Source organism: Oncorhynchus nerka, unplaced genomic scaffold (assembly GCF_034236695.1).
Source record: "Oncorhynchus nerka isolate Pitt River unplaced genomic scaffold, Oner_Uvic_2.0 unplaced_scaffold_865, whole genome shotgun sequence".
In the NCBI taxonomy this organism is placed as follows: Eukaryota; Metazoa; Chordata; class Actinopteri; order Salmoniformes; family Salmonidae; genus Oncorhynchus; species Oncorhynchus nerka.
Genome location: NW_027040419.1, coordinates 166,162 through 180,407, shown reverse-complemented (window position 1 = coordinate 180,407; position 14,246 = coordinate 166,162). Strand labels below are relative to the sequence as shown.

The following is a 14,246-nucleotide window of genomic DNA, read 5'->3' as shown; positions in this document are numbered from 1 at the left end:
CTCCCTCAGTGAAGACTCAGACCCAGAACAGGAAAGTCTAAATGCTCTAGTGGTTATTATAGGTTGTACTGAAACAGTGGAGCCACAGCCCAGCTGTCTACACACTACTGCAGCTACATCCCTCTGGTCCCAGTCCTCAGCTCCCACAGTCCTCCACTCTCCCTGGTCGTACCACTCCACTCCACCAGCACAGCGACTGCCTCCTCCCACCAGCCTCACATCATCAGGCTCTGAGAAAAGAAAGAGAGAGACAGTAATCTTACTATTTTCTCACTAAAACACACCTATATTGTCTCTCATATTCTTCACTCTAGGTGAGAAACAATGTTGATTGAGTGACAAACTGTTTCTTACCTGAGCAGGTGAGTCCAACAGCATTACCAGGTAGGCAGGTGTTGTTTTCTCTGTCTGAGGTGTCACAGTCCAGGAGAAGGGACTCATTGCCTTTACACTGGAACTCTTTATCCCAGGTCTGACCCTCACCTTCTCCATAGAGCCCCCTGTAGAGCTGCAGGAGCCCCACAGCCAAGCTCCCCACAGACTACCTCTGCATCCTGCCGGTCAAAGTCAGCTTCACACACTGAGTCCCAGGACTGATTGGACTTCACCTCCACTCTCCCAGAGCAGAGACCAGCTCCACCCACAAGCCGCACAGACTCTGGAGAAAAAGAGTTGGTTGAACATTCAATCAGTTTTGTTGATGACACTGTCAAGGACTAAACACAAATATGTTGGATAAAAGATTGTAGTTTGCTATGTTTGATACTGTAAGAGGTAGAAATGAGTTCTTAGTCACTCAGGATCGGGTTGGGAATAATGCAGGCAGGAGACAGGAATAAGTTCACTTCACATTATAGAAAATAAACAGCTGGACATCCATCAGGCAGTTTCACTTCAGTACCATCTGAACTACAATGATCTGCCCATGAACATCTCCAATAAACCAATATGACAAACACAAATATAATGTTTAAATACATCTGACATCTCTCCCTCTATTTAAATGAAATAAAAACACATAAAACATGATACATGGTAATATTGTATAATGTATAAATAAATCTCTCAATATGACCAGTCTCTTACCTGAACAGGTCACATGATGATAATATCCACCATAACAGAAACCAGGTCCTCCTATGCCACACTGTCTAATAGAAGACTCATCTCCATAGCAACTACTATATAGTGTGACTCCTCTTCTTCCATCTTCAATCAGAGGTCCTCTAGATTCAGCTACAGGATTCCCACAGTCCAGCTCTCTACACACAACCTTGGTCTCTCTCATGTCCCACAACCACGTCTCTCTCATTATGCTCCACCAACTAGGACATATACCCAACCACTCTCCTCTGTAGAAGACTTCCACTGTCCCAGAACAGGAAGTGGTCCCATCCACCAGTCTGACTGAGTATTCAGCTGTAAACAGCAGAGAGGAAAACACAGTGGTGAGGACAGATGATGACAGTGATTCTGTTATTCTAACAGCAGTGATGCTTTGTGGTTGACAAGTATTAGTAGTTCCATAAAACACTACTTGTTATTGGGTTTTAGAATGGTTTGTATGGACACATTAATTTCTCCTTGTGGGATAATAAAGTTGACTAATATTGAACTGCTATAATCACTGTAGATTTATACTCTACCTACCTGGTGGACTGACGCTTTGAGCCTGGAGATCTGAGGAGGAAGAGAGAGACAGAGGAGAAAGAGAGAGACAGAGGAGAAAGAGAGAGACAGAGGAGAAAGAAAGAGACAGACAGAGGAGAAAGAGAGAGACAGAGACAGAGAGAAACAAAGGAGAAAGGGAGGAGTCAGTGGAAGAGAGAGACAGAGGTTAAATGAACATCAACATGACCTTTCATGATGTGATGAGGAAGACAGGCTTATCGTTGGTATGGTGCAACAAGACCCATGTGTACATACACTATATATACAAAAGTATGTGGACACCCCTTCAAATTAGTGGACTCTATTTCAGCCACACCCCTTCCTGACAGATGTATAAAATCAAGCACTCGGCCATGCAATCTCCATAGACAAACATTGACAGTAGAATTGAGTTAATGAACTCCCCCTCTCCTCTACTCTTCTCCCCTCTCTTCTCCTTTTCTCACCCTCTCCTCTTCACCCCCTCTCTCCTCCTCTTCAACCCCTCTCTCCTCCTCTTCAACCCCTCTCTTCTCCTCTTCTCCCCCTTCTCCCCCTCTCTTCTCCTCTCCTCCCCTCTCCTCTCCCCTCTCCTCTACTCTTCTCCCTTCTCTTCTCCCCCTCTCATCTTCACCACCTCTCTTCTGCCCTTCTCTCCCTCTGTTGTCCTCAACTCCCCCTCTACTCTTCTCCCCCTCTCTCCCTCTTCTCCGCAATTCTACCCCTCCCCTCTCTCTCTTCTTCTCCCGCTCTCCTCTTCCTCCCCTCCCCCTTTCCTCTTCTCCTCTCTTCGTCTCCCAGTCTCTTTTCTCCCCCTCTTCTCCTCTTCTGTCCCTCTCTATTCTCCTCTTCACCCCCTTTTCTCCTCCTCTCCTCTTCTTCTCTCTCCTCACCTCTTCACACTCTCTGTTCTCCTCTTCTCCCAATCTCTCTTCTCCTCTCCTCTCCTCCCCCTCTCCTCTTCTTCCCCTCCCCTCCACTCCCTACTTTTTCTCCCCCTTTCCTCTTCTCCCCTCTCTTCTCCTCTTCTCCCCATCTCTTCTTCTATTCTGCCTATCATCTACTCTTCTGCCCTTTTCTTCCCCCTCATCTCCCCCTCTCCTCTTCCCCTTCTCCTCTTCTGACCCTTTATTCTCCTCTTCTCCCCCTCTCTTCTCCTCTCCTCTCCTCCCCTCCCATTCTCCTCTTCTCCCCCTCTCCTCTCGTCTCCTCTTCTCCCCCTCGCTTCTCCTCTCCTCCCCTTCTCCTCTCCTCTACCCCCCCCACTTCTCCTCTCCTCCCCTTCTCCTCTTCTCCCCCTCGCTTCTCCTCTCCTCCCCTTCTCCTCTCCTCTACCCCCCCCACTTCTCCTCTCCTCCCCCTTCTCCTCTACTCCCCCTCTCTTCTCCTCTCCTCTACTCCCCCTCTCTTCTCCTCCCCCTCTCCTCTCGATTTAATTCTGTACTCCAACATCTGCCTGGTATTCAAGATAACACACAACATTGCAGCACCATATTTGTTTTCATCAACCTCAGACTTAAATATCAGTGTTCCAAGAACCTCCACCAGGGGAACTATAGACTCCTCAAATGGTCCACCACCTTCTCCCAAACTGCCTTCTCATACAAACCAATAAAGACATGGAATGGTCTCACCTCAACATGGATCTAGTCCAATCAGACGTGTCTCAACTCAACATGGATCTAGTACAATCAGACGTGCCTCACCTCAACATGGATCTAGTCCAATCAGACGTGTCTCACCTCAACATGGATCTAGTCCAATCAGATGTGTCTCACCTCAACATGGATCTAATCCAATCAGACGTGTCTCACCTCAACATGGATCTAGTCCAATCAGACGTGTCTCACCTCAACATGGATCTAGTCCAATCAGACGTGTCTCACCTCAACATGGATCTAGTCCAATCAGACGTGTCTCACCTCAACATGGATCTAATCCAATCAGACGTGTCTCACCTCAACATGGATCTAGTCCAATCAGATGTGTTCACACTGATACTGCCTGCTGCTACCTCCAGCCTCTCATATCCAGTGCGATAGAGTCAATGCAAAGGGCTTCTTCACAAAATTGGATCTCAGGAGCGCTTACAACCTGGTGCGTATCCGGGAGGGGGACGAGTGGAAGACGTCATTTAGTACCACCTCAGGGCACTATGAGTACCTTGTCATGCCGTACGGGTTGATGTCTTCCAGGCCTTTGTAGACGAGATTTTCCGGGACCTGCACGGGCAGGGTGTAGTGGTGTATATATCGACCACATTCTGATATACTCCGCTACACGCGCCAAGTGTGTGTCCCTGGTGCACAAGGTACTTGGTCGACTGTTGGAGCCTGACCTGTACGTCAAGGCTGAGAAATGTCTGTTCTTCCAACAGTCCGTCTCATTCTTAGGGTACCACATTTCCACTTCAGGGGTGGAGATGGAGAGTGACCGCATTTCCACTTCAGGGGAGGAGATGGAGAGTGACTGCATTTCCACTTCAGGGGTGGAGATGGAGAGAGACCGCATTTCCACTTCAGGGGTGGAGATGGAGAGTGACTGCATTTCCACTTCAGGGGTGGAGATGGAGAGTGACTGCATTTCCACTTCAGGGGTGGAGATTGAGAGTGACTACAGTTCAGCTGTGCGTAATTGGCCGACTCCCACCACGGTAAAGGAGGTGCAGCAGTTTCTATGGTTTGCCAACTACTACCAGAGGTTTATCCAGGGCTTTGGTCAGGTAGCCAACTACTACCGGAGGTTTATCCAGGGCTTTGGTCAGGTAGCCAACTACTACCGGAGGTTTATCCAGGGCTTTGGTCAGGTAGCCAACTACTACCGGAGGTTTATCCAGGGCTTTGGTCAGGTAGCCAACTACTACCGGAGGTTTATCCAGGGCTTTGGTCAGGTAGCCAACTACTACCGGAGGTTTATCCAGGGCTTTGGTCAGGTAGCCAACTACTACCGGAGGTTTATCCGGGGCTTTGGTCAGGTGGCGACTCCCATTACCTCACTGCTGAAGGGGGGGCCGGTGCGACTGCAGTGGACGGCTGAAGCGGACAGGGCTTTTGGTCACCTGAGGGCTCCGTTTACCTCGGCTCCCCTGCTGGCTCATCCGGATCTGGGATAGGAGCCGTGCTCCCTCAGCGCTCGGGTACGCCACTAAAGCTCCGCCCCTGTACTTTCTTTTCGAAGAAGCTCAGCCCGGCGGAGCGAAACTATGATGTGGGGGACCGGGAGCTGTTGGCTGTTGTCAAGGCTCTGAAGGCGTGGAGACATTGGCTTGAGAGGGCTAAACACCCTTTTCTCATCTGGACTGACCACCGCAATCTGGAGTACATCTGGGCAGCGAGGAGACGGAGCGGTCCATAGATCACTGATCATAGATCAGAGGAGCGGTCCATAGTTCACACGCCCGAACTTCTGACCTCTTGCCTGGTGGCACCGGTAGTGTGGGAGCTGGACGCGGACATCGAGGGGGCGTTACGTACAGAGCCCACAGTCCTTAGCCATTCCACAACGACTGTGGTCTCACCTGTCGGTGGACATCCTCACGGATCTTCCTCCCTCACGGTCCTGGTCGTTGTGGATCAGTTCTCTAAGTCCTGCCGTCTCCTTCCTTTTCCCAGTCTCCCTACGGCCCTACAGACTGAGGAGGCCCTGTTTACACACGTCTTCCGGCACTATGGGGTGCCAGAGGTTAAAGTGTCTGATCGAGGTCCCCAGTTCACGTCAAGGGTCTGGAGGGCGTTTATGGAACGTCTAGGGGGTCTCGGTCAGCCTTACCTCAGGTTTTCACCTCCGCCACTGGGTTTTCACCTCCGCCACCGCAGTGAGGCCCCGGTCTGGCTCTCGACCCGAAACCTGCCCCTCCGCCTGCCCTGCCGGAAGCTGGGCCCGCGGTTTGTGGGGCCATTCAAAGTCCTGAGGAGAGTGAACGAGGTTTGCTACAGGTTACATCTTCCTCCCGATTACCGTATTAACCCCTCGTTCCATGTGTCTCTCCTCAGGCCGGTGGTGGCTGGTCCACTCCAGGAGTCTGAGGTGCAGGTGATTCCTCCACCCCCTCTGGACATCGAGGGGAACCCGGCGTGTGCTGTTCGAGCCATAATGGACTCGAGGCATCGGGCGAAAGGCCTTCAGTACCTCGTGGAGTAGGAGGGGTACGGTCCGGAGGAGAGATGCTGGGTGCCGGTGGAGGATGTTTTGGACCCTTCGTTGCTGCGGGAGTTCCACCGTCTCCATCCGGATCGCCCTGCGCGTCAAGGGGGGGTACTGTTACAACTTCCACAGAAGTCGGTCCCGCTCCTTGTTCGGGCAGTGACGTCACCGGCCTTCTAGCCTTCGCCACCGGCCTTCTAGCCATCGCCGATCCTCTTTTCATTTTCCATTTGTTTTGTCTTTGTTTTACACGCCTGGTTCCAATGCCAAATGACATGTTCATTATTTAACCCTCTGTTTTCCCCATGGTTTTTGTGCTGGATTGTTTTATGTATGTTTGGTCTGTTACTGTGGGCTCGGTATTTACGACACGTTATTGCAATATTTGAGTAAAGTTACATGTGTTACTCATCTCTACTGTCCTGACTCCTCTGCACCAGCTACACCCAGAACATTACAATAGGACTGTGAACAAAGTAGCTGAATTGTCAAAGACTGAGGTCACCCAAAGAAAAGTAATTCAGAACTTTCTCTGGTAAAGAATTACAAATCTACCACTTTCATATAAACCCCTCGATACACAGCAGAACATCTACACTGAATCCTTCCACCAAACATCCTGATTTGTTTTAATGAACACTTTATACGACACTAAAATAACCTTCAACTACAGTATATATGAAGGGATTATTGTCATTGTTACATTATATAGGCTACAGGAATCTTCCGGGTTGGAGCGAGCGGTCCCATTCGCACTTCGGTCCGCAGGTAGTAGGTAGTATAACTTTTCATTACATTTCATTATAGTACAACGGTTTGATTTGTCTAATCTTAGCAATTTCTTCTTAGCTAGCTACATAGCCGTCTTTGTATCAAAGATAATTGCGTAATTATCGTATTTCGTCGTCCTAACGTAGTCTACACTGCTATCTGCCCAGCAGCTAGCCAGCTAGCCAGCTAGCAAACGTCCACTGTCTACCGAATAGCAGCACTGTAAAAACTATTACACTCAACTGAACGACTTGATTAGTGTAGTGTTAGCTAGCTACATAGTTGTCTTTGCTGTCTTCGTATCCAAGATAATTGTGTAGTTTAGAGTGTGTAGTCTTAGAGTGATTATCTTAATTTACCGAGGTTACCTAGCCAGCTATTTGTCGTCCTTAACGTAGGAGACACTGCTAGCTAGCCAACAGCTAGCCAACGTCTACCGAATAGAACTTCCTCACTCAACAACCCGGTCGCATTCCGCTACGCTCCACAGGTAGTATCACATTTTCATTTCATTTCATTACAGTACAACGGTTTGATTTGTTTGATCGTAGCTAGCTACATAGCTAGCTACATAGCCGTCTTTGTATCAAAGATAATTGTGTAGTCTAGAGCGATTTTCTAGGTTAGCTAGCCAGCTATTGTCGTTCTTTTAACACAACGTAACGTAATCAACACTGCTAGCTAGCCAGCTAGCCCCCGAATAGCAGCACTGTAGAAACTATCACACTCAACGGAACGACTTGATTAGTGTAGTGTCAACAACGCAGCCACTGCCAGCTAGCCTACAAAGTCAACAACGCAGCCACTGCCAGCTAGCCTACTTCAGCAGTACTGTATCATTTTAATCATTTTAGTCAATAAGATTCTTGCTACGTAAGCTTAACTTTCTGAACATTCGAGACGTGTAGTCCACTTGTCATTCCAATCTCCCTTGCATTAGCGTAGCCTCTTCTGTAGCCTGTCAACTATGTGTCTGTCTATCCCTGTTCTCTCCTCTCTGCACAGACCATACAAACGCTCCACACCGCGTGGCCGCGGCCACCCTAATCTGGTGGTCCCAGCGCGCACGACCCACGTGGAGTTCCAGGTCTCCGGTAGCCTCTGGAACTGCCGATCTGCGGCCAACAAGGCAGAGTTCATCTCAGCCTATGCCTCCCTCCAGTCCCTCGACTTCTTGGCACTGACGGAAACATGGATCACCACAGATAACACTGCTACTCCTACTGCTCTCTCTTCGTCCGCCCACGTGTTCTCGCACACCCCGAGAGCTTCTGGTCAGCGGGGTGGTGGCACCGGGATCCTCATCTCTCCCAAGTGGTCATTCTCTCTTTCTCCCCTTACCCATCTGTTTATCGCCTCCTTTGAATTCCATGCTGTCACAGTTACCAGCCCTTTCAAGCTTAACATCCTTATCATTTATCGCCCTCCAGGTTCCCTCGGAGAGTTCATCAATGAGCTTGATGCCTTGATAAGCTCCTTTCCTGAGGACGGCTCACCTCTCACAGTTCTGGGCGACTTTAACCTCCCCACGTCTACCTTTGACTCATTCCTCTCTGCCTCCTTCTTTCCACTCCTCTCCTCTTTTGACCTCACCCTCTCACCTTCCCCCCTACTCACAAGGCAGGCAATACGCTCGACCTCATCTTTACTAGATGCTGTTCTTCCACTAACCTCATTGCAACTCCCCTCCAAGTCTCCGACCACTACCTTGTATCCTTTTCCCTCTCGCTCTCATCCAACACTTCCCACACTGCCCCTACTCGGATGGTATCGCGCCGTCCCAACCTTCGCTCTCTCTCCCCGCTACTCTCTCCTCTTCCATCCTATCATCTCTTCCCTCTGCTCAAACCTTCTCCAACCTATCTCCTGATTCTGCCTCCTCAACCCTCCTCTCCTCCCTTTCTGCATCCTTTGACTCTCTATGTCCCCTATCCTCCAGGCCGGCTCGGTCCTCCCTCCCGCTCCGTGGCTCGACGACTCATTGCGAGCTCACAGAACAGGGCTCCGGGCAGCCGAGCGGAAATGGAGGAAAACTCGCCTCCCTGCGGACCTGGCATCCTTTCACTCCCTCCTCTCTACATTTTCCTTTTCTGTCTCTGCTGCTAAAGCCACTTTCTACCACTCTAAATTCCAAGCATCTGCCTCTAACCCTAGGAAGCTCTTTGCCACCTTCTCCTCCCTCCTGAATCCTCCTCCCCTCCCCCTCTCTGCAGATGACTTCGTCAACCATTTTGAAAAGAAGGTCGACGACATCCGATCCTCGTTTGCTAAGTCAAACGACACCGCTGGTTCTGCTCACACTGCCCTACCCTGTGCTCTGACCTCTTTCTCCCTCTCTCTCCAGATGAAATCTCGCGTCTTGTGACGGCCGGCCGCCCAACAACCTGCCCGCTTGACCCTATCCCCTCCTCTCTTCTCCAGACCATTTCCGGAGACCTTCTCCCTTACCTCACCTCGCTCATCATCTCATCCCTGACCGCTGGCTACGTCCCTTCCGTCTTCAAGAGAGCGAGAGTTGCACCCCTTCTGAAAAAACCTACACTCGATCCCTCCGATGTCAACAACTACAGACCAGTATCCCTTCTCTCTTTTCTCTCCAAAACTCTTGAACGTGCCGTCCTTGGCCAGCTCTCCCGCTATCTCTCTCAGAATGACCTTCTTGATCCAAATCAGTCAGGTTTCAAGACTAGTCATTCAACTGAGACTGCTCTTCTCTGTATCACGGAGGCGCTCCGCACTGCTAAGGCTAACTCTCTCTCCTCTGCTCTCATCCTTCTAGACCTATCGGCTGCCTTCGATACTGTGAACCATCAGATCCTCCTCTCCACCCTCTCCGAGTTGGGCATCTCCGGCGCGGCCCACGCTTGGATTGCGTCCTACCTGACAGGTTGCTCCTACCAGGTGGTGTGGCGAGAATCTGTCTCCTCACCACGCGCTCTCACCACTGGCGTCCCCCAGGGCTCTGTTCTAGGCCCTCTCCTATTCTCGCTATACACCAAGTCACTTGGCTCTGTCCTAACCTCACATGGTCTCTCCTATCATTGCTATGCAGACGACACACAATTAATCTTCTCCTTTCCCCCTTCTGATGACCAGGTGGCGAATCGCATCTCTGCATGTCTGGCAGACATATCAGTGTGGATGACGGATCACCACCTCAAGCTGAACCTCGGCAAGACGGAGCTGCTCTTCCTCCCGGGGAAGGACTGCCCGTTCCATGATCTCGCCATCACGGTTGACAACTCCATTGTGTCCTCCTCCCAGAGCGCTAAGAACCTTGACGTGATCCTGGACAACACCCTGTCGTTCTCAACTAACATCAAGGTGGTGGCCCGTTCCTGTAGGTTCATGCTCTACAACATCCGCAGAGTACGACCCTGCCTCACACAGGAAGCGGCGCAGGTCCTAATCCAGGCACTTGTCATCTCCCGTCTGGATTACTGCAACTCGCTGTTGGCTGGGCTCCCTGCCTGTGCCATTAAACCCCTACAACTCATCCAGAACGCCGCAGCCCGTCTGGTGTTCAACCTTCCCAAGTTCTCTCTCACGTCACCCCGCTCCTCCGCTCTCTCCACTGGCTTCCAGTTGAAGCTCGCATCCGCTACAAGACCATGGTGCTTGCCTACGGAGCTGTGAGGGGAACGGCACCTCAGTACCTCCAGGCTCTGATCAGGCCCTACACCCAAACAAGGGCACTGCGTTCATCCACCTCTGGCCTGCTCGCCTCCCTACCACTGAGGAAGTACAGTTCCCGCTCAGCCCAGTCAAAACTGTTCGCTGCTCTGGCCCCCCAATGGTGGAACAAACTCCGTCACGACGCCAGGACAGCGGAGTCAATCACCACCTTCCGGAGACACCTGAAACCCCACCTCTTTAAGGAATACCTAGGATAGGATAAAGTAATCCTTCTCACCCCCCTTAAAAGATTTAGATGCACTATTGTAAAGTGGCTGTTCCACTGGATGTCATAAGGTGAACGCACCAATTTGTAAGTCGCTCTGGATAAGAGCGTCTGCTAAATGACTTAAATGTAAATGTAAATGTAGGAAGTTATATTCTTCCATTGTAAATAACAGGTTCTCCCTCCATCTACAATCATCAGATCTGCTTGCAGATGAACAGAATGTCTTGGAAAGACAGACCTTTAGACCTCATAGTTCTGTCCAATATATTGTGGATTTTTTTCATATTTATTCTTTCCTTACAAGTTGGGATTTAAATTGATGGACACTCCATGATGTCTCAGTGAAAAATGTATTACAGAGTATCTAGCATTTCCATTACTATTTATCTAGCATACACACTCACACTCTTTCAAACATTATTATTTGGGAAAGTTATCAGGGGTAGTAACTAGCATAACTTATTTGACTATTTCTTTCACACACACCTCATTGGCTAGGTTAGCAAGCTAGCTAACTAGCCACATTTAGCACAAGCTCACGACTAAACTGACCTGGCGATCCTACTATCATGGACACTTGTCTCCAGGCAGCATGTTTGTGTTTATGTCCCTGTAGCTGTCAGCAGTTGTTTCAAAAAGACACGGTTTTGAGGAAACTGAGAAAATGATTCTCTCCTCCATGTGTCCAACCGCATACGACCACCTGCAAAAGGTACCTGCATCAGTATAGTTGCCTAGCTGTGTAAAAGGTACCTGCATCAGTATAGTTGCCTAGCTGTGTAAAAGGTACCTGCATCAGTATAGTTGCCTAGCTGTGTAAAAGGTACCTGCATCAGTATAGTTGCCTAGCTGTGTAAAAGGTACCTGCATCAGTATAGTTGCCTAGCTGTGTAAAAGGTACCTGCATCAGTATAGTTGCCTAGCTGTGTAAAAGGTACCTGCATCAGTATAGTTGCCTAGCTGTGTAAAAGGTACCTGCATCAGTATAGTTGCCTAGCTGTGTAAAATGTTACCTGCATCAGTATAGTGTGCCTAGCTGCACAAAATGTTATGCAGCTGTGAAATGCAGCTAAACCTAGGTGTGTAAATGGGATGTGTAGCAGTAAACCTAGGGTAGTTTGGGGCTGTAGAAATACAGCTAAACCTAGGGTATGGCTAAATGGGATGTGTATAAATACAGATAAACCTAGGGTATGGCTAAATGGGGTGTGTAGAAATACAGATAAACCTAGGGTATGGCTAAATGGGATGTGTAGAAATACAGATAAACCTAGGGTATGGCTAAATGGGATGTGTAGAAATACAGATAAACCTAGGGTATGGCTAAATGGGATGTGTAGAAATACAGATAAACCTAGGGTATGGCTAAATGGGATGTGTAGAAATACAGATAAACCTAGGGTATGACTAAATGGGATGTGTATAAATACAGATAAACCTAGGGTATGGCTAAATGGGATGTGTAGAAATACAGATAAACCTAGGGTATGGCTAAATGGGATGTGTAGAAATACAGATAAACCTAGGGTATGGCTAAATGGGATGTGTAGAAATACAGATAAACCTAGGGTATGGCTAAATGGGATGTCTAGAAAAACAGCTAAACTTAGGGTATGGCTAAATGGGATGTGTAGAAATACAGATAAACCTAGGGTATGGCTAAATGGTGTGTGTAGAAATACAGATAAACCTAGGGTATCGCTAAATGGGGTGTGTAGAAATACAGCTAAACCTAGGGTATGGCTAAATGGGGTGTGTAGAATCCCTCCACCAGTTGAAGCTAATTTACTATAAACTCGAAAGTAGTATTTGGAGAACAGCAAAAACTAACAGAAATGCCCCCAGACATTCACTATTTAACTGTACTAGAATGCTTAAAAGGTCGCAAAATGTTTTATATCGGTTATCGGTATGGTTTCTTTTTGGAAAGGAAAATATTGGATATCGGTATCGGCCATAAATGTACTATCGGTGCTTCCCTAATAATAAGGTTGGTAACAAGATGGAAAATCGTTGAGGAAATCTGTTGCAGCTCAAATCGACTACAACATCCACAATGCAATGCTCTCTGTGTGGGCTGGCTGGCTAGCTAAATGTATCTACACACAATAATACCAAAGACAATATCAGCATGTGAAGTAGCTAACTAGCTGTTAAATCACCTAAACAAACTGTACTATCAATTTAGGAGTCTCCAATCTCACCATGTTCAACCTGCAGATCGATGTGTCTCCCAGAGTGGAGTTTAAATCACAACGGCAGATATACTTTTGAGGAGATGGGAAACCTTGACGAACCTACGTCTTTGGCCCACGCGGTGCATTCTGGGCGACTCTGGGACAGGGATCGCTCTCCTTCACGGAGTGAATGGAGTCTACTGGGCACTAGCTCAAAAACCCAACAACGTTGACGATGTTACGTCATTGGCCCACGCGGTGCATTCTGGGCGACGTGAGATGTGAGATAATTAACTTGCTGTCTGTAGTATCGTATAGCTTTGGAATCGTGACAGAACGTACTTTTGATGAAAACAGAGTTTCTCGACATAAAGTACACTGACTTTGAGAAGGGATTACGTGATGATTGGTTTAGCAACCGCGTGACGCAGCATGACAACGTGAACGTGATTGGTCGACATTCTGCTGGGTGGGGTGTTATACACGCACGCAGATCTTTAGAAATGGGAGGATCATTTGAACATTGAAAAACGTTGCCGCCCCCCTGCTATAATCTACATGAATAATATGGAAATAATTACAGTCACGCAGGTCTTTAGAAATTGTAGGATCAATTGTAAATCGCTGCTCTGGCCCCCCAATGGTGGAACAAACTCCCTCACGACGCCAGGACAGCGGAGTCAATCACCACCTTCCGGAGACACCTGAAACCCCACCTCTTTAAGGAATACCTAGGATAGGATAAAGTAATCCTTCTCCCCCCCCCCCTTAAAAGACCTAGATGCACTATTGTAAAGTGGCTGTTCCACTGGATGTCATAAGGTGAAAGCACCAATTTGTAAGTCGCTCTGGATAAGAGCGTCTGCTAAATGACTTAAATGTAAATGTAAATGTAAAATGTCACTCATGAAAAACGTTGTTGACCCCCTGCTATAATGTATATGAAGTCACCCTTGTGGAGCGGTTCGTATAGTGGACTATGACAGTGTCATTGTCTCATGTTCTTCCCACCTACATTGTTGCTCTGCATTCAGAGATGTTCCTAATGATGTCTGCACCCAGATCATGTTGTATTTGCCTGTCTGCATTATTCTCCAGGGAAAGGAAACATTCTGTGAACACTGAAGCATTGCATCAACAAGGTGTCTCTGATAATATTGAAACATTGTATAAATGAACGATGCGGCTCGGAGAAACTGAAACATTTAGTATCAACGACAACTCTGATAATATTCACATTGCAACATAGTAGTCAACACGGAGGCAGCACGGGCCAGCTGGTCTGTCTGATATTATTGTGTTGAATACGCAGCATCTGGGTGCTCATTACATACTAAAAACAGCCCTACATCCACACTATAACTAAATCATTTAGTTGACCTTTTAATGACCTTATGCCAACAATATTGATCTGTTCATCTTTTAATTCAGAAAGATGGACAAGCAGCACTGATGGAGTGAGAGGTAGAAATGCATTATACCAGAGGTAGGTAGACTACAGGTAGGGATTAGGATGCAGACAGAGGTAGGTAGACTACAGGTAGGGATTAGGATGCAGACAGAGAAACACTGATGGAGTGAGAGGTGGAAATGCATTATAC

The 14,246-nt window shown here is 48.2% G+C and overlaps 1 long non-coding RNA gene across 2 annotated transcripts in view; it reads right to left on the bottom strand.

Moving 5' to 3' along the window:
- Positions 1–502: 502 nt before the first annotated feature.
- The window catches only part of LOC135570982 (uncharacterized), an 80,242-nt gene continuing 66,498 nt past the window's right edge, over positions 503–14,246 (bottom strand). Inside the window, exons 1-4 of one of the 2 annotated variants that reach the window (XR_010463614.1) lie at positions 12,673–12,967; positions 1,651–1,680; positions 1,087–1,419; positions 503–658 (exon numbers count right to left, since the gene is read on the bottom strand). This is a non-coding gene — a long non-coding RNA (uncharacterized LOC135570982). Of the gene's footprint in view, positions 659–1,086; positions 1,420–1,650; positions 1,681–12,672; positions 12,968–14,246 lie in introns of those variants that run through there. The other variant, XR_010463615.1, reaches the window with a different exon arrangement.